Below are 12,774 nucleotides of genomic sequence, written 5' to 3' on the forward strand. Positions count from 1 at the left end.
TGTAGTGCCCCGATGCCAGGGGTGCTCTGCGGCTCCGACCTCCCCTAATACCGCAGCCCAAGCCTCGCAGATGGCATCATGTTGTTACTATAATCACCAGCCCCATACTGGGCCGCAGAACCGTCCTAACAGGACCCCTCTATGATCCTTCCGATCAGGCGGCCACTCCGCCGTCATCCAGGCTACTTAGCCCCCCCGAAGCTATCTTCCCCTCTCGGGTGTGGTTCCCCTGGGACCTTCGGCTACCTGGCCCTGGCCCACCTCCAGGCCAGTCGAGACCCCAGGCCCCCGGCTCTTGGGCGTCCTTCACGGTGAGCCCCCGGCCCTTTTGACTACCGTAGTCCTGGCCCCAGCTTGGGCCAGTCGAGGGTACTCTCCCCTTCGGGCTGGGTCTCTCTAGCCGCTCACTCTGTCACTGGGCCTCGCCGTGCCACTACTCCCCATCCTCCCAGGGGCAACCGCAGCACCACACCCACATCACTCCCAATCTCAGGGTCCACCCTCTCTGGGCCCCTCACAACACTGGCCCATCTGGGCCCCCCAACAAACACATGGGTAACCCACCCAGTGGTGGTGGGAGCTAGGGGTTAAGGCACCCCAACCAGCCCTTCACTGGTGTGGTAACTGGCCTGGCATTTCCTGGGGGCTCTCACGCCACTGAGAGCCCCACCAGACCACCCGCTCCCAGCAGGGTGCAGTTTCAGGTCATGCCCAGGACCAAGAGCCTCCTGCCAACCCCTTGCAGCTCTTCCTTACCTCCAATTGTTCACAGCAGCACTACAACCAGGCAATATTGCTGCCTGACCTCCTGCAGCCAAACTGCCTTGTTTATATAGGCAGCCCATGTCTCTAAAATGGCTGCCCTAATCAGGCACCTGGAGGCTGCCAGCTCCAGGCCCTTGAAGTGGCAGAGACACCCTGTGCTCTGCCACAGTGGTCTTTAACTTAAAAATTAGCTCCAAAGCAGTTTGGTTTCAGACCCTATTTAGCCTTTGATCTATCATGCTTAAAGCAAGAGTAACAGTGTCAGTGATATCAGAAACTGTGAAAAAGATAAGGTGGCCATTGACACTCTTTGCAGTACTGCATTGATTAGACTATACTTGGGATCCAAAGATGAAAGAAGCCTAACATGAGCAGCTGTTTTCATACCACAGAGGCATTAGATAAAACTTCACTGTGATCTAAATCTCAAGTTAGGAAATTCTAAGTTAAGGCCAAAGTCATTGATTCCTGTTATTCCACTCATATATATAAATGCTGCCTTTGCACTTCACAGTGTTCGCTGGGGTTTCTTAAAAACACAGTTGTTTTTAGATTAACATTTTCCAGAGAAGTCATCCGATACGTACCACAGCTAACTGAATAAAACCCTCACGGTAAAGCTGTTTCTTCAGAAAAGCTCATAACCTTAGACCACATGATACGGTATGCGAATGATTATTTTGAACTGTAGCTATTTGCCAGCCTTTGGCCAGCTTTAAACAGAAATGAGTAACCCTCTAAACTATGCAAACAAAGCCTTGCTCACAAAGCTGCAACTGGCACTCACTCATTCCTGCCTACATCCTGGTGTGCATCCTGGACAGCAGCTTGTTTCTTTTGGTTTCTTCCTTTCTGGAAAGCATGCCATTGCTCTCAGGTACATATATGCCAGCATCTCCCAATGATTGCTACACTGGTCAGAGTACATAACGTAAGTTTTTGTATACTCCATATAGCCAATATAAAATGTAAGGTTTAGAACACTGATTAGTCTCATCGCTGGTGAGCAATTCAGAAGTCTGCTGAATCTCCTTGTCCATCTTTCCTGTGGGAATTTTTCTAACGCATAATACAGGGTGGCTGCCCCTTCAAGCAGAGTACAGCCCAAGCTCTCTTATAGCCAATTTTAAATTGCATCAAAGTAGATTTAGATTAGATATCAGGAAAAATGCTCTGACATTCAGAACAGCATGGGATTAGAACAGAATGAGATAGTTAGCCATGTTAGCATGAAATCAGGCAGAAGGCAGGTTAGACATGCACTTTATAGACTAACTGTGAGATATATGTAGAGAGCTCAAGCTTTTGTGAACTCAGGTTTACTTCATCAGTGGAACAGACTAAGCAAGGAATTTACAGGATGTCCTTTACTGGGGATTTTCTTAGAGGACGCTGCAAAAGCATTGCCTGGGCGTGATTTAGAAATAGCACTCTTGTGTTTGTGCAGAGGGTTAAGGTCCTTTCCAACCCTATGATTCCATGAATTATTTGCCTCCCAGCAGCAAAGATCAGGTGAACAGTTAGCAAATAGCTCAGCTGGGATACAGAGTCAGGTGGGAAGCACAGGAACCGCTAAGCAATGTAATTATAAAAGGCAAGAGCAGGATTCCTGTGTGACAGCAAGTTATGTATACCCCTAAGATCAACACAGTTAATCTTACCAGGGTAGTGGCTGTTGTGAATAACACAAAATACAAAGGATCAGTGTGCAATACTGCACCCTTTATCAAAGTTCCTGTATCATACACTGAACCTTTATATTTCACAAATGAGGGTATTTTGACTAACTGTCTCAGCTTTGCTCTTGGCAGCAGTTTGATATGTAGAGCCAAACTCACACACATGAATTTCAATAGCACTAGCACAAGGAAGAGGGTTTTATTTTCCTCCACCCTGCTTTTCTAGCTATTCTATAAGCCTTCATGGATTAGGCAGGATGGCAGGGTTGAAAACATAGGCTGTCTGAAACCTGCAGCCAGGAACCCCTCTGATTTTTAGAGAGTAGCATGAAGGCTAATTTCACCATTTATTGGGAACCATTGATCCACTACCCCACTCCAATATGAAGTGAGTCTGTAAAGCTATAAGTTGTTCTGCAATTTTTCTGCAACCATCTATAACCCTCCAAGCCTGCTGTTATGTCCCTCTGCCCCTGCGGTTCTGTCAGTTTTTCCAAGAACCAAGACCAATTCTTAACTACAACGGATCTAGCTGCCCATTCTGCTATTGAAAGCACTCAGGTCATCACAAACTCTCTCTTGGTTGCCAGCCAGGTACCTATAGCTGAGCAGCTTCTCATGCCACAGTCCACAGTCCAAGTTTGCAACACAGAACAACACCACAAACATTACTGCAATAAACAATTTACGAAATACTTGTTCCGCAGCTTCTATAACCTTAATTTTATACCAGTGTGTGACATTTCTTTCTCCTTCATTTCTCTTTAGAAAAGCAGAATAAAAATTCAGAACAGTGAGTTATAGCCATAGAGAACAACACAATAATAAAACGGTTTCTGATGTTTGGACACATCAGATGTGCCTGTCTCAAATGACTCCCTCTTTCCAAGCACACTAAACACCCAAAAGACACTTGAACTTTCAGGCCTTGAAAGAAAAAACAAGTACAAACGTACTTACTTTTTCTTGTGGCCACAATGATCATGGTTACAAAGACCTTACAAACCACAAAACCAGAGTTTCTCTCTCTCTTCTCTCTGCTTATGTACAAGTAAGGGAACTGAGATGCAAAGAGGTTAACAATCAAACGAATTCTGGTACCAGTTTGAGACACATTTATGTGCCAATTTTCATTAGGAGTTTTGGGTGCTCAGTTTTGGGCCCAATCTACTTACAGGTTTTTGATTAGTGGTGTCTGAGAGAGAGAGAAAAAGAGAGAAAGAAAGAAAGAAAGATACATATATACAGGTCTGAAGAAGATGTAGCAGCTTAAATAGTGTGGGTGCGGAATCTTCCGTGTATAGTTTGCAAACAATGACAGGTGGCATGCAAATAACTGAGATAAGTAGACCAAACAGTGGATGTTTGCTTATATCATAACTCAGTCATTCAGCCTTATGAGACCCTCCCCAAAATTCTAAGCATTACCATCTAAGTGCTTGGTCTTGACAGTACTTCCTGCTTCACAGGATTTCCTATCCAGTCTCATTAAAAATATATATATAATATCATTGTACTATTATAAAAAGTACCATATGTGGTTCTTTTTATCCCTTATGAAAAAATCCTTCTTCAGGAAACTCTGAAATAGATGTGTTATCCCAATACATGCCAATCTGACCATCAAACCAAATTGGACAGACCTCCCTTTATTTAGTTTTTCTTCATTCTGGAACAGTGAACTAGCCTCATCCTTGGATATTGCAATGCACCTTTCAGATTCTCAGTGTTTTCCTATTCACCATTCCAAACATACTCTCCAATGAAACCAAAGATAACTTTGATAATGGGCCATCCTAGTTCCCCTGCTGAGGGAAATCCATGAAGAAAGGCTGTTGATCAGGTATTCAGGAGATATTTGCTCTTCAAATGCTTTAATGGATGGTTTTGTAGGACTGGCTAATTCCTTATCCATCCACTCTCCTTTGGAAACAAAAAGATTAGTGTAGCCAATTTGCCATACCTGCTACTACATCCAAATCAGTGAGATAGAGTAGCTGTGCTACAGTGAGTCTTAGCATTACAACCACCTAAAGCTGAATAAAAAGAAAAGGGGATGTTTGAAAAGAAACATGTATTTTAATAATTGATAAATAACTATAATGGGCTAGGACATTCTCTAGATGAATTTAAGATGAAATAAAAGACTCTGAGATAAGTTCCTACAAGTTTTTTGTTTTTTTTTGATTCACACTAATGAGCATACACAAAATATTTGCCTAGTAGATTTTTATCCGGTATACATGAACTCAAACAAAGGTTATAACCGTATTGTTAGGCTGTCACTGACATGTTTACACAGCTAGGGTCAAACCTCCTCCTAATCTGCTTGGGCACGCAGGGTTCAAGCAGCAGCACAACCACGGAGCTCTATTATTTACAGAAGTTGGTTTTTTGTGGTGGTTCTCACTTCAAAGCAGCAACAAGGGTGGGGACACAGTAGTGTGTGGCTGGTGATCTTGTGATTCAGTGGACTAGGCAGCCCAAACACACATCATTTGGGGTACATACAGACATTTGGGGAGGTTGCAGGGGGCTAGATTGTATTAAAAATGGCTACCTAATCTAACTTAGTTTGCCTAGGTGCAGACCTAACACTTAGATTGACCTAACTAGGGATCTAAGTGCAAACAAAACAGAAGTTCAGGAAGTTTAGATTGGACTAAAACTGATTGACCCAGTCTAAGTTAACTGTACCTTTAAAGCAAACTAATCTAGATCAGGTCCAGCCAGACCAATCTAACTGAACTTCTGTACAGTTCCCAGCACAGCCCCAGGGCTGGGAAAGCCTAGCTGCTGGCCCCAGTTTTGGGGTTGCACTCCCCCTGGCACCAAGCTATTTTTAGCCCCAGCCCCTCCCCAAATGGACAATCCAATACCCCCCCGCCCCAGACCAAATAGTGCCCCCCTCCCAAGCCTGCCATACCCCACATCCTGCAAGCCACTCCCAGTGCTGGTTTTACCAGTGTTGGCCAGTGCCAGGAGTTAAGGATGTAAGTCAGGATGGGGTGGGGAGGAGTGAGCAGGTTGAGAGGTGTAGGACTGCTGGGAGGAGTTTTTTTATGTGGGAATGGGGGGTTATAAATAGCCATTGTTCCGGGGGGGGGTGGGGGAGAGAGCATCCATCCCCCTGACCCTCCTCCCCACCCTACAGACACCACTTGTCCCCCATATCTCACCAAACCCTCCCAGGCCCCAACAAACCCTTGGGGATCCCACTTGCTCCCAATCCCCCCAGCAGACCCTGCTAGCTCCCCTGATCCTACTATGGATCCTACTAGCCTGCCTGATCCTTCCAATCCTCCTATGGATCCTGCTAGCCCCCTGATCCTTCCTGCAGACTCTGCTTGCCCCCCAGTTTCCCCATATGAACCATGCTTGACCTCCGCAATCACCATGTTCCCCCCATGGACCCCGCTTGCCCCCTCAATCTCAACTGCAGACCCACACTACCCCCTCCATGAACTCCACGTTTCCCCCTGATCCCTCCTGTGGGCCCCACCTATCCCCTGACCCCCCACAGACCCCACTATCTCCATAGATAGATAAGAATTCACCCCGATTCTCCCCACAGAATCTGATCACTCCCCTGATCCCACCAATGCCCTGTGGATCCCACCTACCCCCTGATCCTCCCTGGAGCCTGCTTGATCTTCCAATCTCTCCAAACCTATCCCCCCTACTAGCTCCCCCATCCCAACTTACCTTAGATTGGGTGGCTGTTCCTAACTCCCGCTAACCTCCCCCTAACCTCCTTGAATGTCTGTATATACCCTGTGGGAGCAGGAGATGAATAGCCTGTATGATAAACACAACCCTGGTACCCAATAATCTGCAAGGGGAAGGGAGAGGGGGCAGAATTCCAGCGGATATGAACTAGGAAGTAAACCCCCCCATCAGAAGAAAATGGCAGAAGGAACACAAATCATTTGCAACCTCTACTTCAGCTGCTGGCCTTGATATAGCCCACAAAGTTTGATGTTACAGGACATGTCTATCTGGCCTCGTAGCCAACCCCAGGACCACTGGCAAGAAAATAAGCCTTTCCCACTCACTCTGGTCAGGCACAAAAGAAGCCAGCCATTAAGCTGTATAAACACGTTGGGAATAGTCCTGAATGTGTGTTGCAGGGCTATGCTCTGGCTCTGTGTCTCAGGCAACCTGGAGCATTGCCCTCGGGTGCCTACTCAGGGTTGCTCTAAGCTGCTTGGGCTCAAGCCTCATGTGCTCCCTAATTGCCAGCTTCTGATATGCCTGAGTGTCTGGGCTTCAACCCCCTCCCTGGCTTCCTCATGGTAGATTGCTGCCTACCTTCCCCTCCAAAACCAACAAGGAAAATAGGAAGGGGTAAACAAACACACAAAAAAACACAGGGAAAAATCAACAGGGTGCTGGAGATAAAGTTCTGAAGCCTCCATGCTTCTTCCCAGAGCCACTCTGGTCCACTGGGTGTTACTAACATGAGCAGAAACAAGAAAAAGAAAGTAGACTCCAGGTTAACATAAATGGTCCTTAGGGGAACCCACTCCCACAGGTCCCTCCTGAGCCAACATAAATGGTTCCCAGTTTCCAGTCTCCTGGGCATACTTGCACCTGAAGGAGGTCAATGAGAAACTTGGTTGGCAGGGTCCACGTAATTTAAAAGGATAGCAAATAGACCTGGGTGTGTTTGCTCCTCAGGGCACCTCCTGCATTGACATAACCAGCCCTGAGTCTTCTGGGTGCCCTCACTTAATCAGGATCCTTCCTGAGTTCACCAATGCTTCCCAAACTCCAAACTCTCTCTTTCTCTCCTTGGTCAGCTGGCCAGGCTTCCTGTTCACTTGGCCCAGGAAAAGCTAATCTCCCCTTGCTTCTCAGTGCTGGGCTCTGAGTCCTTAGCCCAGTGTCAGTCAGCTCACTTCAGGAGGTTTCTGCTCTCACCTGTAGCAGGGAGATTGCCCGCTCCTGCTCAGCTAGGTATCTCTCCTGGCAGCTGGGACCTCTATCTTTTTGTTCTAGTCCTTTTATGAGAATTATAGACAATGAGCTTATTAAGAATGAGCCTTTATTTTTATTTTTTTACTTTTGTTAGTTTCTCCTTCTGGCCCTTCCCCACACTTCCCAAAAGAAACACAGACATACAGCTCCTGAAAGGCAAGTCTTTAGGGTGACCCAGTAATGATCTGCCCTTTATTATGAGGAGATAGCAATATAAAATGGAATCAATTACAGGTACCTATAGGTTACCCTTAAATATTACAGCATACTAACATTACTAACAGTAACAACTTAAGGCAAGGAGATTCTAGTCAAACAAAAAGCTGGTTTGCACACTGTTGATAAAATGAGAGGTGAATCAGAAATTCTGCAGGTAAACATTAACTTGGCATGGTCTAAAACATGTCTAAATTAATTCAACATATGCAAAATAATTGATATTTAGTGCAGGATGTATCTGCTTCTCTCAGACCTGAGTTAGGGAATCTTAGCCTTCAAGTTTTGCCCAGCTTTCTCAGCTATAAAGTTGATTTAATACAAGTGATTACCTCACTAAAAATATTACTTTAAGCATATTCCTTGGTTCATCACAAATACCATATCCTTCTAAAAGAAATTATTCAAGGATAAACAGAGGTGCAGATCTGCATCTCTTGAATAAGAGTGCCAGAGCATGGCATACGAAGGCATTTTGCTTGGCATGTGCACCTTGGGGTGAACAGTGGGGAAGGGGCCAAGGCTGCACAGCCACAACAAGGATTAGGCCCCTTACAGCTCCCCGCAATCTGCCCCTGGCATGCCAACATCTTCAAGTTAAGTTTGTGGGTGTTTTTGGCACTCTGCCTGTCATTTTCAGGCATGTCTCCCATTTTCAGTAAATACATATTACTGTACTTTATATCTCCCCTTAAACATTTCTCTTGTTCCAGTTTTGGCTGTCTTTGAACTAGAATTATTTTCTTTGGCCAAAAAACCCAAAACTTAGAAATTCCATCAAAATTTGCCCAACTTCTAAAATTTCATTTTAGAGATATTTCCCAAACCTCCCAAAGATTACAACCTTGACATGGTGGAGAGGCTGGTGTGCTCTCCTCGAGACCAATGCCCTCTGGAGTTTCTTTATCTTATTCCTGGTAGGATCACCCACAGCGGCAATGTCAGCAATCTAAAAATAAAAGTCCTCAGTGGCAGAGCAGGCAAACGAAGAAAGAATACCAAGCAAATGAAGCAGGCAGATGAAGATGCACCAAGGAATGAAGGTTGCAGAAGAATAGTAACCTCCAGTCTGGGTTTTTATTGCCATCAGATAAGGTTTCCTTCTCACAAAGTATCATGCAGTTGATAATGCACAACAGCATCCCTGTTAAGTCATGTGCAGGTGTCCTTCTCCAAAGAGGAACAGAAGGACACAGCTGTGACCTGACATCACCAGCATCTACTCCTTCCTCCCCAAACTATTTGCCACATTTGCAGTCAAACATGCAGACCTTGGATTGGCCTCCTCAGTCACCTACAGACTCACCAGTCCCTTCTCTATTTACTGGAAGATTGTCATCCTCATACTGAGGTACTGCTGCCACTGACAAGTTCCAGGAGAATCCCAAACAATATTTTCATTTTTGGATAGTTTTATAAAGTTGTGATTACATTTGGATTGTTTAAGGCAGGTTGAGAAGCTGCAATGATTAAAAAGTTAGCAGTGACTTGTCTACACTATAGCTTGTCAGGATTGCTGCCACTGATAAGGCATGCCTTCTGCTCCTAACAAAGTCTGTTCGTCTACTACTAATTCACATACGGCACATTCACAATCCAGACCAGTAGGAATCTTTTCCTTACTCTTCCCTCCTGACCTCAGCCCCCTTCTGACCTATCCTGAGACCTGCAGGGAGGGGTTGTGTCACTCCTATACAGCTCCCATGCCAGATTCTCTGGCAACCAGCACTCTTCTTTATAGTCCTTGTACAGTACTGGAGCTGCATTTACAAGGTCAGAAGGAACACAATTTAGCAATACTATCCAAGGCCCTGATCCAGCAAAGAACATACACTGATGCTGAACGTTAACTCAATTTTATATGACCACTCCCATTTTTACATGTAAGCATGTGCTTAATTGCCTCACTGAACTGGGGTCCAAGAGAGCCCAAGAGAGCGGAGTCATCCTGTAGGTTACAACAAAACACACCAAGCCCAACCAAGCATATCAAAAAATAGAAACTTTTTATGCAAAATCATCTGTGCCCATGTGTTTCACAACCAGCCTAACAGAAAACTACAACAAAAACAGGAAATGACAATTGAGTCTCTGTCATTTGCCCATATTGTAATTCCAACATTGAGCTATTGGTAGTTCCTTCTGCTTTGTTAGCTATGCCAACCAGCAAGCTCCAATAAGGTGAATCATTTTCAGTGCACATGTAATGCTGCTTAATTTGCTCTTCAATATAAAGGAGACATTGCAAAGGCAAATAATACATATTACAGAATTTAAATATCACCATGAAATACAGCGAAAAAAAATGTGACCAGAATGACTCCACCTCAGATTCCAATCAATGTCAGCACTGGCAGTTTCCTGGATACACAGATACATACCTTCCTCTTTTTTTGTTCTTTGGCAACAGCAACAGTAGCAGTACAGCTACTGATCCTCATTTGCATCTTTGGTCCTATCATCCTTAGCAGCACATCCCTGCAAGAGAGGGTCCAAAAGTTCATGAAGGTTTAAAAGTGATGTGATCTAAAAACTCATGAAACCTATTAACAACAACAAGCATTGGGTCAGGACTTTCTAGAGCCAAAGTAATATAGCGATGGCTTGCATTCTCATAATGCAAAGCATATAGGAGATACTATGTCATTTTTACTTCTTGTTTTTCTTGTGGACAGGGACTGATCTGCATGCCAAAGGTCCCTTTATGTGCCGAAGCTCCTATATTACCACACTAACTGTGAAGATAAGATTTTGACCAGCATGAAAGACTGCAGATTTTGCATGATTTCACACCAGGATTTGTTATATTATACAAAAAGGGATGATTTATAAACTCCTGTCCAAAGAAAAAAAGAGCATAGCTGTCTAAATTCTGGTGTGTAATTCCATGAATATTATTTTCAGCTTTTTACTGAATTCTTGACATTAGAGTTAGAAATGTTAACCCTATATAATTTATTCTGCTGTCTGCTCAACTTCTAAAAAGTACCATTTTGACCCTGAGATACACAAGAAAATTTCAAGCAAATCCTAAGCAGGTGCAGATTGCTTCCGACTATCGGCACTACTTTATTGAAGTAAATTTATAACAGCTGAGGAGCTGACCTTTAGCGGTGGAGTGGTCAATTTTCTGCTTACTTGGATTTTCTCACCCAGCTGTACACAAATTACTATATCAATTGTATAAACATTTAGAATTCATATTTCAAAATGTTTTTAAAATATGTTTTAAATTTAAGAAATGTGTAATCATAGAATCATAGAATCAAAGAACCGGAAGGGACCTGTAAGTTCATCAAGCCCAATCCCCTGCCATACCCAGGAAGTTATCAGGCTCAAAAGAGCTCAATAAGTTGCTTGTCCAGCCTCCTCTTGAACACCTCCAAGAATGGTAACTGCACCACCGGTATTGGGAGTGTACTCCAGATTTTAGTTACCCTTATGGAAAAGAAGTCTTTCCTTATGTCCAGACTAAATTTTTCCTCAATTAGCTTGTGCCCATTGGTCCTCGTCCTCCCAAGGGGTGCCTGCTTTTAGAGTTGCTCCTCTAGATCTTGGTGCTCAGACTGAACAGACCCAGGTCCTGGAGTCTCTCCTCATAGGGCCTATCTTCCAGACCCCTAATCATATGGGTGGCTCTTCTCTGTACCCTCTCAAGCTTATCCATATCCTTCCTGAAGTGAAGTGCCCTGAACTGGACACAGTACTCCAGCTGTGGCCTCACCAACACTGAATAGAAGGGGAGAAGTACCTCTCTGGATCTATTGGCAACACATTGGCTGATGCACGTCAGAGTTCTGTTTGCCCTGCTAGCAACTTCATCGCACTGTTGGCTCATGTTCATCTTCTGATCAATTGTCACCCCCACATCCCGTTCAGATGCAGTGCCAGCCAGTGGACCACCACCTATCATATAGTTATGGTGAAGGTTTTTCCTACCCAGATGAAGGACCCAGAACTTCTTCCTATTGAACCTCATCTGATTCCATTCAGCCCATCGGAGCAGTCTGTCAGGGTCATCCTGAATCCTTACCCTATCCTCCGATGTGCCTACATTTCCCCACAGCTTAGTGTCATCTGCAAATGTGATCATTGTGCTATCCACCCCCTCATCCAAGTCATTGATAAAGATGTTAAAGAGCACAGGCCCACACACTGATCCCTGGGGGACACCATTGGAGACAGCCCTCTGGGATGAGGCCATCCCATCAATTACAATGCTCTGGGGTTAGCCCCTGAGACAGTTGTCTAACCACCTCACTGTAGACTGGTCTAGGCCAGTACCCTCCAGTTTAATTGAGAGAATCTCATAGGAAACAGAATCAAAAGCATTAATAAAATCTAAGTGAATGATGTCAACCTCATGTCCCGTGTCTAGCTGGTTAGTTACTTGGTCAGAAAAGGCCACCAGGTTTGTTAGGCATGACCTACTCTCAACAAAGCCATGCTCGTTGCTTCTTAATACCCTACCAGTTATGAGCGTGTAATTGATGGTGTCCTTAACAATTTTTTCAAAGATTTTTCCCAGGACCAAAATCAGACTGACTGGTCTATAGCTTGCAGGGTCATCCCTCTTTTGTAAATGTCTGTGTGTCACTTTGGCAGGATGCTTACTTCTTGAGGGGTTTTGTTCAGTGCACCCACCCTTGGGACCTGACAGTTTGACTCCCGATGCCCCTTATTACTGGTGCAATCCCTCTTTTAGCCTGCCACGCTTTGATGTAATATAATAAAGGGAGGGGAGGTTCCTACTTTTTCTACCGATAATTAATTAGTCAAACAATGTTCTACAGGGCTCGGCCTCCCCTGGCACCCTGTCCAAATGCTAACCTGATGGAGTTGGTTACTTTTCAGTTATTATAGTTACTAATGTACCAAAAGTCCCCAAATACATAGTTCAATGATAACGTAAGTATGAAAAACCTGTAATCAAAATTAGTCCATCAGACTTTCTGGCTACTTGTATTCACAGTCTTATGCATGAGACAGGTCTTTATCCCTCAACACACTAATAAGGGCTTTATACCCACTATGCTGTTTTAGGCTCACAAGAGAATTCTTCCTCTGCACCCAAAACCATTCATGATTAGTAGTCTTCTTTATTCCTGCAGGACAACATGTGCTGGTCGCCACT

The 12,774-nt window shown here is 44.5% G+C and overlaps 1 long non-coding RNA gene across 1 annotated transcript in view; it reads right to left on the bottom strand.

Annotated features, from left to right (window-relative positions):
* The window catches only part of LOC109285796 (uncharacterized), a 41,166-nt gene extending 31,061 nt beyond the window's left edge, over positions 1-10,105 (bottom strand). The window contains exon 1 of the long non-coding RNA XR_002093645.2: positions 10,022-10,105. This is a non-coding gene — a long non-coding RNA (uncharacterized LOC109285796). The remainder of the gene's footprint in view (positions 1-10,021) is intronic.
* Positions 10,106-12,774: the final 2,669 nt, after the last annotated feature.

The sequence above is a fragment of the Alligator mississippiensis genome, chromosome 5 (genome assembly GCF_030867095.1).
Source record: "Alligator mississippiensis isolate rAllMis1 chromosome 5, rAllMis1, whole genome shotgun sequence".
Lineage (NCBI taxonomy): Eukaryota > Metazoa > Chordata > Crocodylia > Alligatoridae > Alligator > Alligator mississippiensis.